This window comes from Ostrinia nubilalis, chromosome 1, assembly GCF_963855985.1.
Source record: "Ostrinia nubilalis chromosome 1, ilOstNubi1.1, whole genome shotgun sequence".
Classification (NCBI taxonomy): Eukaryota; Metazoa; Arthropoda; class Insecta; order Lepidoptera; family Crambidae; genus Ostrinia; species Ostrinia nubilalis.
This window is the reverse complement of record NC_087088.1, coordinates 12,552,458-12,567,669: the sequence shown is the minus strand read 5'-3', so window position 1 is coordinate 12,567,669 and position 15,212 is coordinate 12,552,458. Positions and strand designations below refer to the sequence as shown.

The 15,212-nt window shown below is 34.5% G+C and overlaps 2 protein-coding genes across 2 annotated transcripts in view; one reads left to right on the top strand and one right to left on the bottom strand.

Moving 5' to 3' along the window:
* Positions 1 to 15,212, top strand: part of LOC135072802 (mitochondrial ribonuclease P protein 1 homolog) — a 304,546-nt gene that overhangs the window by 78,532 nt on the left and 210,802 nt on the right. The gene's annotated exons all lie outside the window — the stretch shown is intronic.
* Positions 1 to 15,212, bottom strand: part of LOC135072818 (keratin-associated protein 10-5-like) — a 32,275-nt gene that overhangs the window by 5,804 nt on the left and 11,259 nt on the right. The window lies entirely within an intron of this gene.

Below are 15,212 nucleotides of genomic sequence, written 5' to 3'. Positions count from 1 at the left end.
CAAATATGTTTGTAATAACAACCGAGACCTAACATTACCTGAAAAAGGCGATTACTTCCAATCGACTTAACCCTTTCAAGGGTCCCTTGCGGTACACTCGTGTAAGATGTTTCCACTCTGCACACTTGAATAGAGCACGAGATAAATATCTTTATTTATCTATCCTATGTCTGAGATAAATAGGGCCGTTGTGGGAGAGCGGAAATTATGTAAGACATGTTGTGTGAGTGACCATCTCGTTGATAAAAGCCTCCGCACGATGTTGCTGACTTGCGGAATAATTGTATGGATATTATATTAAATTGTCACCCCAAATGTTGGCTCTAGTTATATTATTTACGTGTAGCACGTGGCGCTCGTCACATCGGCAATGTGGCACAACACCCACTTGATTTTTCGTCAGAACCTGAATCTAGTTTGTCTTGTGGTGTTCAAACGATGCACAAGGTGACGCGCGGTTATTTTATTGTTACCGTGAACAAAGCGTGCCGTTTTGTTTTGCGTGAAAATACCCAGTGTGCAACGTCTCTTGTAACAAAAACTTACAATTTAAATGTTTAACACACTTAAGTTTCAAATTAATGGTAAAGACAGACACAATACTCATAGTAAATAAGGTGGAATCTTTAACCTCAATATAAGACATGATAAGCCTGAGCTTATCATTACATTAGCAAGTCTCATTTTATTTGCAAAATACATAAAACAAGTAGGTATACAAAGAGCGGGTACTAACTAATGTAACAGTAGAAAAAGTAACCCGTTCCAATGAAAAAATGAAAAGCATAACTCGCTAAAGAGATAATAAATAAACCAAAAAGCTACTGTCATCATTTATTTGCATAATAGCGCATCACCTTAAAGAGGTCTGGGAGAATCGAGCAAGAGGGCGTATTTATTTATTTATGATGGTACTTTTGTCAAAGAATGCTCGTGTTCATTCGAGTGATTTATGACCCATTCCACAAAGAGGGTTCATACATGCCTATTTATCGAGTCGTGATAAATTCTTTCCACTTGTATGCGACATAAAGAGAGCTGAATACAAAGAATCGGTCTATAACACACAATGCTGTCGTCCCTTGTAATTTTAATTTATTTTATGTTCAATTTATTGTTTGTAGAGTTGTACAAATACACAATAATACGTGTAAAAGATATATTTACCAATTAACGTAAATCACTTCTTATTTAACTTAACTTTGAATGCTTTTGTTAAAACTCTTTATAGTTGTCATGTTAGAATATTTTACGGATATAGACTCTTGGAAGTCAGATTCTATTTCCAGATGTTGCACGTTTGGTCATTATTAGATAAAAGGTAAGTACGATTTGGTTTCAACGAGACACAATTTCAACGGGACACATTTTCAATCAGACACATTCCCACGTGGACACATCAATTATTGTATCATCAGTTAAATGTTTTAATGAAAAAAAAATGTGTTAATTGTCATGGGTACATATTCGTCTGCCGTTTGGTGTAGTGTGGTTCAGAACGGACTACTATGCCGAGAGGTCCCGGGTTCGATTCTCGGCCGGGCAGAAATTGAAATGATGCATTTTAATTTCTGTGACCGGTCTGGATGTTAGACTATCTATACTTATAATAAATCTGTAGAGAGGTCAATTCTGTACATGAAATATATTTTCAAAATAACTATCAGGAGGTGATTAGTGATCGATACTGATGCCAAAAATGCAATCAGTAAAATTTTTGTCTGTCTGTCTGTATGTTCCTTATAGAAACAAAAACTACTCGACGGATTTTAACGAAACTTGGTACAATTACACTGGTCAACACATGTTTATTTCCTTTAATTTTTTTTCTGTTATGTTTTTGTCTGATCATGAAAAAATACTGGGAGATCGTCAACAGCTTTATTTTTTAAAATATAGAGTTTTATTATTTTGACAAAAAAATACGAAAAATTATACATTGTGTTGATAAAATATCTATTGAACACTAGAAAATGATCTTTTATATGATTTCTTTGAATAGACAAGTTTGAGTAGATCTCGTTGCAAATTCCAGCAATGGTCTGCCATTCATATATGATCACCACCGCCCCTGATAACCTTCTTCCATTGTCCGAAAATTCTAATGACATCTTTTATCCTGCTCTTCACTAAACTCCCCCACATTTTGTGGAAATCGATGTTAATGCGAGTACCTACATGAAGTGTATTTTTATGCCCATGTTGCACCCTAGCTCTTGCAAGTTGGATAGTATGCTCTCAACAATTTCTTTTTGCTTAGGAAATTACTTATAACCAAAAAAAAATAATTCTAAGCTTAGGACTGGACTTCAGTCATTGAATTCTTAAAATTACGATCATTTACCAGTTGCCTAATGTGAGTCCCATCAAAAATTACCAACATTTAAGTTTTCTGTGCTTAATCCTGAAAACTTTCATGAAAGAAAATTATCCACGCGTACGAAGTCGCGGGCGGCCGCTAGTCTTTCCTTATCTATGTGCGGAAACGTCACGAAATCTGAATTTTAGCTGACCTCCTAACCCCTCATAAAAGCCAAGGTAATTTTTATTGATTGGTCTACGTTATGTTTAGGTTATTTTATTGATTTAAGGAAAGTACGCGAAGATGCTTATTTCTGTTCAATTTAGTTTTTAATTGTAATAAAATATAGTTATTTTATTGTTCATATTTTTCATTTCACTTTCATTTATTCGACTGACTGTATTGTGTCAGTTTGCAACTGTGTCCACGTGGGAATGTGTCTGATTGAAAATGTGTCCCGTTGAAATTGTGTCCCGTTGGAACTAAATCCTTCTAACGAACAAAACAATCACAAAATACGCCGAAACGCTATTAAATCTAAGTCAATGATTCGCATAACAATAGATACCTATTAAGTAGATGTTTTCTGCACGTGTTGTTTCAACCTTGTTATTTTACTGATAGCTAAGCATACCTTTATTAATTCAATCGGTATTATTAATGTTTTCCGCCCCACTTCCTAAAGGTTATGACTTAAGAAAACTCAATAAATACGCAGTCATTTTACGCTTCTTAATAGGTACCTACCTGTGCTACGAGGAATTCAACTTTACGAAACAGAACTTTTTGCGCGAAGGTAAAATGCGTAAAAGAGTCGAGGAAACTGTTTTCAATTAACTTTTCCTTAGCTGTCGACTTTTCGCGCTAAACTTTATACCAGAATTTAGCTTTGATGAAATTGTTTTGGTGTTTTCGATTTCGTGCTCTATTGATTGGTAATACCTATACTTAGTAGGTAGGTATGTATTGTTGATTGGTAGGTGGAGCAATTCTTCGGTGGTCACAGCTGGCAAAATATGTGATGTCATTCTGCAAGATGTGCAGACGACATTTACAGTGTTGGTGGGTTGATGAGTGTAAAGTAGCATTTTGGTACAATCGACGCGATGGCAGGTTTAGAAAACATAACGATATTTTATGCAGTTGTAATTTAAAGTGTGATTTCGGAACAAAATGTGCTCTGTCGCCTGTACGAATGACTTTGATTGTATTTACGCAGTTAAATCTACGCTTAATATCGTGAGCATCGTGTGTCTGTGATGATGATGTTTAAGGATAAATCCTATTTTTTACAGAAACGTAACATAAAATCGCATGGGTTAAAATAATATTATTAGAAAGAAATATTCACTCCTAACGCTCCGGAAGAAGAGAAAATATAAGTTTACGATGGTACATCCAATAGATACGGGGGAAATATAAAATGTGATGGGCATGGAAAACGATACGGTATTGTAACGAGCGGCGTCATTTGTCAATAGGGGCAAGATTTAGTGTCCGCTTTATACCATCCGTGCCCGAAACGATCTCCCAGGGTCTCGGGACTACTCGTAATAACCTGAATAACCTGACACTTTTATACACGCCGTGGTTCGCAGCGCAGATATAACGAACTATTCAAAAGGAAATGACACCTCGGATTTTATGAAAGCGCCATATTTCCCGTCCGTCTTCAAGCGGCGCGGTCGACCGCTACAATTTTATTTGCAATTTTAGTCACTCGCCACAAAAAAGGATAACCAAAAATGCTCCAGTAATCACAATCGGAATATAATCGAATTGGGATAATAATCGGAAGGCCCGATTGTATAACCCAATATTCGGGAAAATAAAAATATTTTCATTACTGACCCGCAATCTGAATACAACAAAATGGGCCGCATTTAAATTTTGATAGGCCTTCCCTATCTGTGCATCAATAAAAGGGACTGTAAATGGAAGTGCTCTTGGCTTCATAAAGAGCTTTTCCCATTGTTTTAGGACAGTTAATCGAGTGGCCACTTCGTACTCTTTATTACTTTTTTAATTCATAAAAAAAATGTTTTATTGGCCGATTTTGGTAGTATTATTGGTATAACGATAATGTTTATTTTTACATTATGAAAAAGCAGTTTAATCACCTATTTAAATTGCCTGCCTGCAACCTGCTACTAGAGTAGCTCTCTACTAGGAAGTTGTTAGGTAAGATATTTTACTTAAGAGTCTTTGTTAGGTATTCAAATAAAATAATGTTCTTAATGCATTTTAATGGAACTGAATATATTTATATCTCTCACAATTTCAGCAGTGTAAATGCTGTAATTTAATGTGCAACTGTATAATCGAGAAAGCGATCTAATCCAATCTGCAAACAATCCCTATAAAATAAAGTGTTTTAAAGAAAAAATGTGATACCTATTCAACCATGAATCCTTCATAATGGAAAGAAATATTCGCTGTATTTCTTAAACATTTTATTAAGTGCTAAACTTCATCTCGGAGATAAAACATAAAAATAAAGGAGTGTACTTTTGTTTATTACTCGACATCTCGGGGGAAATCCGCGAGGAAATACAACAAGAAACTTAGCAACTAATTATGAAGCAAAAACTTGTTTTAGATTTGTTTTTTGTGAGTTAAAACTTTTCTCGAGTTTTGAGTTTTCTCGTAGTGTGACTGTGTGACACAGTTTTATAACAAGTGAACAGTAACTTGATGAATAACAATTTTCAAGTCCAACTTCAAACATCAAAATCTCAAATACCTAATACTGTGAGTGATATTATGTCTGCTATAGATATTCGACTAATATATTTCATGCTTTTAGAATAAGTAAATTAATATTAAAGTTTGTATAGAAATTAGCATCTGGTGATTTTATACGATTATTAGAGCAAAATTGAAGTTTAAAAAACAGAGAAAAATTTAAACTTCATTATTTCAACAAATGTTCCGATCTTTTTAAAATTCATAATAACAATTAATAACGTTAGGGTATTATTGTTGTTATTGGTGTTCTTGTTTACAAGAATGTAACAATAAAGTGACTGAGTAAATAACATAAAATAGATGTAAGTAAACCAAAGATAAGCAACACAGAAGAAAGTTGAAAGGGAAACACAATTCGTTTTTAGTGTATGCTTAGCGTCTGATCTCCAAAACGGGAAGATTTATGCCTCCCGCAGAAAAAGGGTTCCTTTTTCTACTGGTTTCATTTCGTTCCTCGCTAATTACGAGATTGTTTTTGTTTCAAATTTTACGGTGAATTTTAGTGTAGTCTATTTTTGGTAAAGTAATTTTCATCTCTTGGTAACGTGAGTTCGTTTTTCATTTGTTATTTATTTACTTTTTTGTTGGATTTTAAGCTGGTATTTTCCCGCAATCTCGCTTAAGTAGTCATGTGGCCTATCTCTAGCCAGCCAGTTATTTTCATAAAAGATTACATTAGGTATTTTTACTGATACCTACTATATTTTTATACATATTGTTAATAGGTTTTTTATTTATTTATTATAACAAATTGAAGATTATTTTGGCAGTTGCTTGGTCCGACAAATTACTGTTACCTATTAACATTCCAGCCTCAGGTATTTAGTATTATTATTCTGATTGGTAGGGTCATTTTCGTTTCAATGTCTCGAAAAAAATGGTCCAAATTACCAAAACTTTCCGTATAATACAGACGTACGATACAACAAGCAACATCCCTGAAATATAATTAAATTATGTGTACCACGGATGTGTTGCTACGCCACAATTGTTCCAGGTGGTATACTGGCTTCATACCAGCAAACTTGTAACTTCCTCAAGTCATTCTAACTACTGTATTTCAAGCACTACACCTTTATACTTGATGATAGTTTTCCGTTGTTTCGAGTTCATTATATTACAAACAAAGTTAAAGCGCTGAAAGCAAATTATATTGCTGAATAGTTTCTAACATTAATATTAACCCGAAGTTTGTGAAATTTCCTTTAAAATTAAATTGGAACCTATAGTTACAACTCCCTTTATAAACTTGTGGTTGTATCCTCTGTGAGTTCATTACTTAATTTCTTGTATCAAAGTTAATGATTAAAAAAAACTTTTCTTTTCGTTGTGGAAATCCTTGGGGGAGAGGCCTTTGTCCAGCAGTGGACGTCATTTGGCTGAAAAGCACGAACGAACGAACGAACTTATCTTTTAGTCTTTCGAATTAAGTTTTAAAAATGCGTAGTTCTTTTCATACGCAGCGAAAAAGCAATATTATGTTTCAGGCGAGCAATTTTTATTTTTTGTAGTACAATTTTATCCACAGTCATAAAAATGACGGTGTTGATTACATCAGATGACGCCTTGAATTCTGCTTGGGGACTATTATAAATCACGAGCACGTTATTTATCGTACAGCGATATTATAATTTGTTCGGCATATTGTACAGAAATGAAATTCTCAAAAAATCCAATATCCTTTCGTTGTCATGGGTACTAAATAATGGGTTGTGCCTATACATATACAATTTATACAAGATTGTATTTATGAGTTAACTTCCATTTCAGGGGTAATTCTAAGATAGAAATCAAATATTTCATAATAAATCTTGGCAAGATATGAGTGCTCACTATCACAATGTCTTGCAAATAAGGTATTATCATTGTCATAGAAAAATATAAGTCACAAAAAAGTATCTCTAAACTTTTCCTTACAAACAATATGCTATTTAAAATACCTTTAACTGAAACTCGCCCTTTTACTCATTTATCAAATTCTCTTTGGTTAGCCACCATTAACTTTCTCTCATTTTACCTTACCTATTAAAATATAATGGTTCAATTCTCATCATCAACGTGGCTTTTCGTTTAATATTAACTCGGAAGACGATAAAATAATTATTAATTAAAAGATGAGTTATCCAAATTGAATGACCAACAACCAATCCAAGTCGGGCAACTTCATTAAAGGCGGCGGCGCCGTGACGTCAGCGCTCGCGGCGTCAAATTAAACTTGGACTAATTTCTATTTGGCATTTTGATTACTATATCTACAACTACAATGTCATTGTTCTAGAAATAATTCCTAGTTAGTAACAATTTGAAGAGATTAAACAAGCAAATCAATTCATATTAAATTAGTTTTCTACTTATCTATGGCATTACTATTTGTCTGAACTTCACACTGAATTCATTTTAAGTAAAAGCGTTTTAGGATCACAGTTAAAACGAATCACATTTCATCCATCCAAGAATTGTCCAGCTTGAAATATAGTTAAAGGACGTAAATATATTCTGCTTCTTTCTGTCTTCCTTTATATTCCTAATTTATGTTATGAGTTATGGCGCTATTCAGTCGCCGAAGTACAAGCTCTGTTGTCTTGGAAAATTGCTAAACAAATTAATTTTTAATTTAACAATCGTTTAATTTCACTCACCGCAACAAATGAAGTTCAGTTCAAAAGCAATTCATATTTCGTATTGAAGGGATATACCGAAATTAAATTCCACCGCCAAGCGATTCGTTACCGAAATTAACTGACGGCGATAGAAACAAGCAAACCGCAGTTAACTGCGAGAGCAGTTATCGCGTTCGATATGATTGAATTTCAAATAAGCCCATATTGGCCGGTAAGTAGGGATGTTACGTTCAACATACATTAAATAAAATACACTTAATTTTTAGTTTTGATTCAATAAAGTCTATCATTAAATAAATATTGTGTGTTAAAATTCTAGTCTCTAGGCGAAACAAGTATTGGGTCAATCGCTCGTTGACCATTCTTTAAGATATTTTTCAGTTTTGAGTTGCTCTTTTCTGCTTGTTGTAGGTAGTTGAAAAGTCTGCTACAGACGCTACAGTCCTGGATTTTGTGTTTATCTTAAACTATACCATCCAGTTACTAATTTTAGTTTAACTAATAAAAATCACTAAAAACTATACCACATTTCAACAACAAATACTTACTCGACTCTATTTTACATCGTAAAAAATCGATTGCGGTTACATTTTTTAATTTAACCGTCAAATATAAATTAAAAATTACATCCAGTACGTCTATTTAGCTATTAATAAATTAAAATGCAATGCATATATGAGTGGTACCTTAACGAAGTAATTACCGGCATTTGTGGTTGCGATTGGGCTCGGTAAAATCAATATTTTGTCAAGCTCATTATGACTTAATTATACGATCGGAAGAACTGATTGGATGCGATGATTATTGGTTGATGTTTCCAGTACTTATTTTATTAAACACTATTGACTGCGACTTACCCGGATTTATGTCGGGCTATCGCGAAATTTGGGTTATTGCAGTGCCTTGCTTATAATGTAAATTTTTGAAACAAAAGTCGCTTGAGTGGTTATAATGTAAATTTTTGAAACAAAAGGTAGCTCGATTCCTTCTCCTAGGAGTCATCTGCATCATTGGTGCTACAACCAATTTTATATGCCAAAATTCACCAAAATTGGTTCAGTCAGAGGTTTAAGTGTAAAAACGTTCGTAAGTATAGGTAATTTTAACAATTTTGTAATATTGGTTGCAGTACCGAAAGACGTCGATGTACTGAGTACTGAACCGTGAGTCGGTACGAGAATACCCATGTCAACTAGGTTAAAGTCTATTAAAATCTCCCTAGTAATCTACTACACCCAAGTTTCTCTTGTCTGGAGTTCCCTTGAATGATATCTTCACCCGATTGTCCTTTCACATGTCCAATATTAAAAGATTTAGGACGTCCATTATCCGGTCCTCAATAAAGCTGTTCCCAAAATCTGAGAACATTATACATTCTTCAGAATCCAGACGATGTAACGACGCGAACGGAACGAATTGTGCGGAGCGCGCGCTCATGCATCTTGGACGAGGCTAAATCTTCGCGCTCCATGAACTGCTGGCTGATTTGTTTGCGAGTTCCAGGAACCAAAATCGAGTTTAAACAAAAGTTATATGTTTTTCGACAGTGGCATGTTTCGTAGGATCTGAGAGATCTATTGTAACGAAAACACTGCCAAATTGCTACACTTTATTAAATACTAGAGCTATTTTCTTCTTCATCGACGTTCTTTTGAACTTTGTGTTAATTGAAATTCTGATGTGTTTCTATCTATTCTGTTCTATGTATGTGGAAATAAAAATAGATAGAAAGGGATAAAGCATTATATAGCTTAAATGACGTTAAGTATCAATAATAATAAGTAGCCTATTTTGCCCCAAGATTCTTAGTATAAATATTTTCGTATAGATTCTCATTTCATATCCGTATGTGTTAAACTGGATACTAACAAACTCGTATACTCCAACCAAATTACGACTTTTATTTTGCAATCGCAAAATATTAGCTACTTTGTTCAAGGATCGTTATCTACAAAACCCAAAATAATCTTAAAATGATCTGCTTTAGTACCCCTCGTAAAAGTTAGTACCCACTCGTGAGATCGAGTACAATGTCTCTGTTCAACAACAAAAATAAAGTTTTCTTCAGCAGGTGCGCTACTTTTAGTACGTAGTAGATAAAGACATCGCTGGACAAAGTATTTTAATAACAATACCAAGTAAAACTCCAGTTAGCAGTTATTTTGTTTTGTAGTAGAGTAAAACTTGTGGTAGGAAAATGAAATAGTTGAGCATTTGTTTTTATTATCTAAGCCCGCGTGGATATCGCTCTGTGACAGATACAGATTGATCCAGAATTTCATGGGCTTTGATATCTTTTTCTCGAATTCTAGATTATTTTTCCAAAATAAAAGTGGTCAATGGTTTTTCTATGATATCTTCAGTGCAATCTTCCGTGGAAAAAACATTATTTTGTTACATTTAATTATTAAGTTACAAAAGAGTTTATTTTAACGCTAAAAATAGACCTTCAATTTGTTGTTTGTTACAAGTTTTCGCAAGATGTTCTTTGAAAATAACAAACCATTAAATATTTTGATTTATGTTTTTTAACTTCTGAAATGGAAACCAACGGTGTCCATTTTCTTAAATTTCAGGAAGTTTCACTGACAGGTCCCGGGCTCTTGGGATCGTGGGTAAAATTTAAATGGAGTGCGTTGCGACCTCGCTGTCGCTATACCATAAGATTATTTATAAACATATTTTGGCATATCTTTTTGTTGGTGTTGGTTTTAACAAAAGAAATCAGTATACTTTGTTTAATTTATGATCTTTAGTTAAGACCGACACGGCATAAAGGAAGAAAAATCTTAGGCACTAATCACAAGATGCATTAAATGGTATACTACCTACTTATAGGATTGAATTGAGATTGGTTGTTAATATCAGAAACGATTCAATTATTTTCAAGTAGATAGGTAATCTTATTTTACAAAGTTACTTGTAATTCGGAGTATTCCTTACAGACGGTTCCAAGGAGTCAATAATACTATAAAAATAGAAGTAAAGACGAAAATCAACCCCTTCCTATTGATCGCAATTATGCGAGTGATTGTCAAATTCCCCGAAAAACCTTTCAATTCCAATTTAACCCTCCTAGTAATGAAATTTCCAAAAATCCTTCTTTTGTACATTCCCAAGACACAAAGGAACATTTCCTCTTTTAGTCAGTGATGGGTACTGTTAAATAAGATTAAAATATTAAGCCTTACAATACAAAACAAAGTTTTGCGGGCCAAAAATAACCCGGGAAGCGCTTAGAATGTCAGGAGCCTCTGACAAAGGCACATTTGCTGAGCGAATGCCGAAAATGCAAGCCATGCAAATGGTCTCTCTACGTGGTAGCTCTAATACTATGCATTTTTGGACGTTTATCCGCTGTCTCAATTCACAACTAAAACAGCATCGTGGATATTATTTTAAAGTGTTATTCTGAGGGTCTTTCAAAACGCGATGACCTAATGAAAATATCACATAGACCTTGGGATAAACCTAATGCACCCCATGGGCACAGGAGACGATCTTTAGTAAATGGGAACATATTCATACTTAGAAAAAGAAAGAGATATCCCTGAAATTAAGTAACAAATAATTATATTTTATGTTCGATATTATTATGCTAATGAAATCACATACATATTTGACTAGTAACTTATTAATTTTCAGGTTCATTTACGTAAGAAATATGTTATGAAAAATACTATTTATCAAGCAGAAAACGTATATCAAATATCAATTTACGTAATGTTATTGAACACAAACTAAGCACATTTTCCCCATTCAAAGTAGATATTATATTTATATTTTATAAGACTCTATAAATATAGGAGAAGACCCACCTGATTTCACTTTGTGCGCTTGATTTCCCTTATGGGTTAAAAGAAAATTATTATAAGCAGTTCTTCTTGAGAGAGTGTTGTAGGTAGATATACATTTTTCTTTCATTGTAGCCCCTTAGTCAAGTAATTTACCTCTTACACAGGTTTTAATACAATGGGGTATACTTTGCATTGTAAAGTTATATTATATTTTATCGTTATAAACATAATAAGCATACATATTAGACATAGCTGAAAGTTTGTTTGACTTGAACGCGTTAATCTCAAGAACCACTGAACCGATTTGAAAAAAAAAAATGTATGTTGGATAGCCCATTTATCGAGGAAGGCTATAACAACATCACCTTGCAGCCAATAGGGGCGGTGCAGTAAAGAAAAATGTTGCAAAAATGGGAAATATTATTCAAACTATATATTTCTACGCGTACGAAGTCGCAGGCACAGCTAGTTCCTTTTAGAAGGTGCCTAAGTGCGAGTAGCCATAAAAACTTTGTTCTATACTAGTTATTCAAGAATTATGCAAAGTTTTAGCTCAGTAGTTCCTCAGGTGTTAGCAAGTTACATAATCATATTCAAGAATACTATCTATATCATTCTAGGTACCTATAGTCTCGTATCGTGGCTTAGGTAAGTTCTAATACCGCGTACCTAAGTTTTGGGCGATATTGACAAGTTGTTGACGCTAGAGATTCAAAAGACACGTGTCTTTGGCTAACAAGATACAAGATGGTAAATTACTACTAAAATATGAAGTTAAATTAGCTCAATAATCAATAGGCCATGTAGAGGTACTAGTAGTTATATCTTCAACAAAATATGTACGTAAAGTTTTACTTCAAGTGAAGGTAAATAAAATAACTTTACTGCTAGTGTAAAGCAAGACAGCGACAATTTGCCATAACAAATACCAATATCGCTTCAAACTTTCAAATATTCCAGCGATATTGAAGCAACATCCAATATTCAGTTGTCGAGTTGTATAGGCTCGAAGCATTCAATAAGACTGCACAGTGTTGAATAAAATAACCGGATTTGAATTGGCAAGTTCAAACCATACATATTCAGGTTGGCAGGCGACGCAGTGCGCAAAAGTTTTGGCACTCTCGCTTGCATACAAAAAACGAGAGTGTTGCGCGGTCGCGTCTCACGACGGAATGGTGCATTACTGCGCTCCGCTGATCTCAGACTGACCTATATACTCTATTATGATTCAAAGCGACCCAGATTAAGAGCTAGTTATTGTATTGAAAACAAATCCCCGTCCGTTTTTACTACTTTTATTTTCTCATTTGGGTGAAAATCCATTTTGACTTTGGATTGTTCCTTTAGAGTCATATTTACGCGACAGTGTCGGAATACGTAGAACATTTCGTATTTACTCGACAAGGCATCCTTTAGAAATATTTAGACTGAGTTGCACTACCTAACTTTGACCTTAACTTTAACGATAACCGGTGTTTTTGTACGGAGTTTGACAGATTCTAGACGGTTCTACCTTTTTTCGCAGAACTTTTTTAATCATAATTTTACTATGCATAACAACGGATGGCATAATCTTCTTTACGCAGAAATTCGTTAGGCATACACTCATTTGGTATACATTCAAAACTAATAATTTTGTAAGGCAGAATCATCTTTAGGCATAATTTTATTATCCCGAATAATTAAAAAGCAGAACCATCACATTGCAAAAAGTTCTTAGTCAGAATAGTCTTTTGGCATACTATTAAAGGTAAAATGTTTATTCCCCTATCGCATTATTAAGGGTTGTAGGGATGAGGTGGAGGGAGAGAGATGGGTACGGGAACTCCTCCTGTGAATGGGAGAGATCAGAAACTTAGTTTCTGAAAAAACTGGAAATGAAATTTTGAGGTTAAGTTGCGTTTTTTGGGTAGGTTTTATTGGAAATCAACTATTTAAGTATGCGATTCTAGTCTTAGCGCTCGGCGGCCGCTGCCGCGGCAAGTTCGCTTCGCTCGCTGCGCTTGCGTAAGGTCGCAAGTCTAACCTAACCTAACCAAAAGCTTTGTTGTCCAACAAGTTTTTTAAAATGACCTTCGTTGGTACATTTGAAGACTAGATCATGCCGATCTTACACTGAGAAAAGGACGTCTTAGGCTGGACTCTATTCACTAAAAAACACACAAACCCAAAAGTTGGGTAGGCACTCTAAATGTTAGCCGTATTCCACCATTGGAATACCATTAAATAATGATGCCAATAAATCATGGTGCTAAAGAAACATTATGCTAATCGAAATTATGCCAAATAAAATTCTGCTATCTTAAAAGTATGCCATTGAAAATTCGGGTATATAAACATTCTACCAAACGATGATTATTTTTAACAATGTTTATGCCTTATAAATATTCGGTTAAAGAAGATTATGCCAAGTGAGTTATGCCAAATGAGTTTCTGCGTAACGAGATTCTGCCAGATAGAGGGGAGCCATTCTAGACATTTGTCAAAGTTAAAGTAAAATGGTGCAAGCCAGCCTTAATATTGCTCGGTTTACGTTGCTTATACCAGCTAATAAAAGTACCTACAAGTAGTACATTGATTGAATTCCCAAAATAGACGTGACGTACAGTTAGGTAGCAGTGAATATTAAATATCTCGAGATCAAAGTGAGAATCGAGAATACCTATGTTTACTTAGAACACAGGTACACTTAAGGCTGAGTGCAACCACCTAACTTTGACCGTAAATATAATAATAACCGGTGTATTTTGAATGGAGTTTGACAGATTCTTGAAGTTTGTCAAAGTTAAAGTGAGATAGTGCAACCTAGTATAATGAGGGCTATCGTTTTTATACTTAACAGTTGGCACCCCTGGCGATTGACAGGACCTTACTCTAAAGTGGTGCCATCTTGATGAGTGCAAATGCGATAGTCCTCCTACCACTTTAGCGCTCACAAGTTGGCGCCACTGTCTTCGCGACTAGCAAGTGACAGGACCTTACTCTACAGTGGCGCCAACTGGTGAGCGCTAAAACGATAGCCCTCATTAATAGCAACTTGACTGTAAAAGACGTATGTTTGATTAATAATTCTACAAATTCAATGATAACTTGTAGTTTCAATTCGTAATCGCTTCTATACATATCTAATTTGCCTTCACATTAATCTTAACGAACTTCTTTATTACTCGCTACTCGCTAAGGAGTTGCAGCACCTAACTTTGACAGTAAATTTAACGATAACCGGTGTTTTTACTTCATAGAGTATGACAGCTTTTTGACGATTGTCAGAGTTAAATTAAGATGGTGCAACCCAGCCTAAGAATTGTTCAGTGAAACCAACGTATTTTGTTTTATCAATTAATATTTGTACCTCCAGTATTAGCTATTTTGATCTACGAATTATGGAGTTACTAGCTTTCCGCCCGCGGCTTCGCCCGCGTGGAATTTTGTCTGTCACAGAAAAACTTTATCGCGCGCGTCCCTGTTTCAAAAACCGGGATAAAAACTATCCTATGTTCTTTCCCGGGACTCAAACTATCTCTATGCCAAATTTCATCAAAATCGGTTGCGAGGTTTAAGCGGGAAAGCGTAACAGACAGACAGACAGACAGACAGACAGACAGACAGAGTTACTTTCGCATTTATAATATTATATTATATATATTATAGTTGGGATCATTATAACGACATAGTTTTATTTAAATATAATTTAAAAATACAATGATGGTAGGTACTTGTTTTACATAAAATACTTTTCCT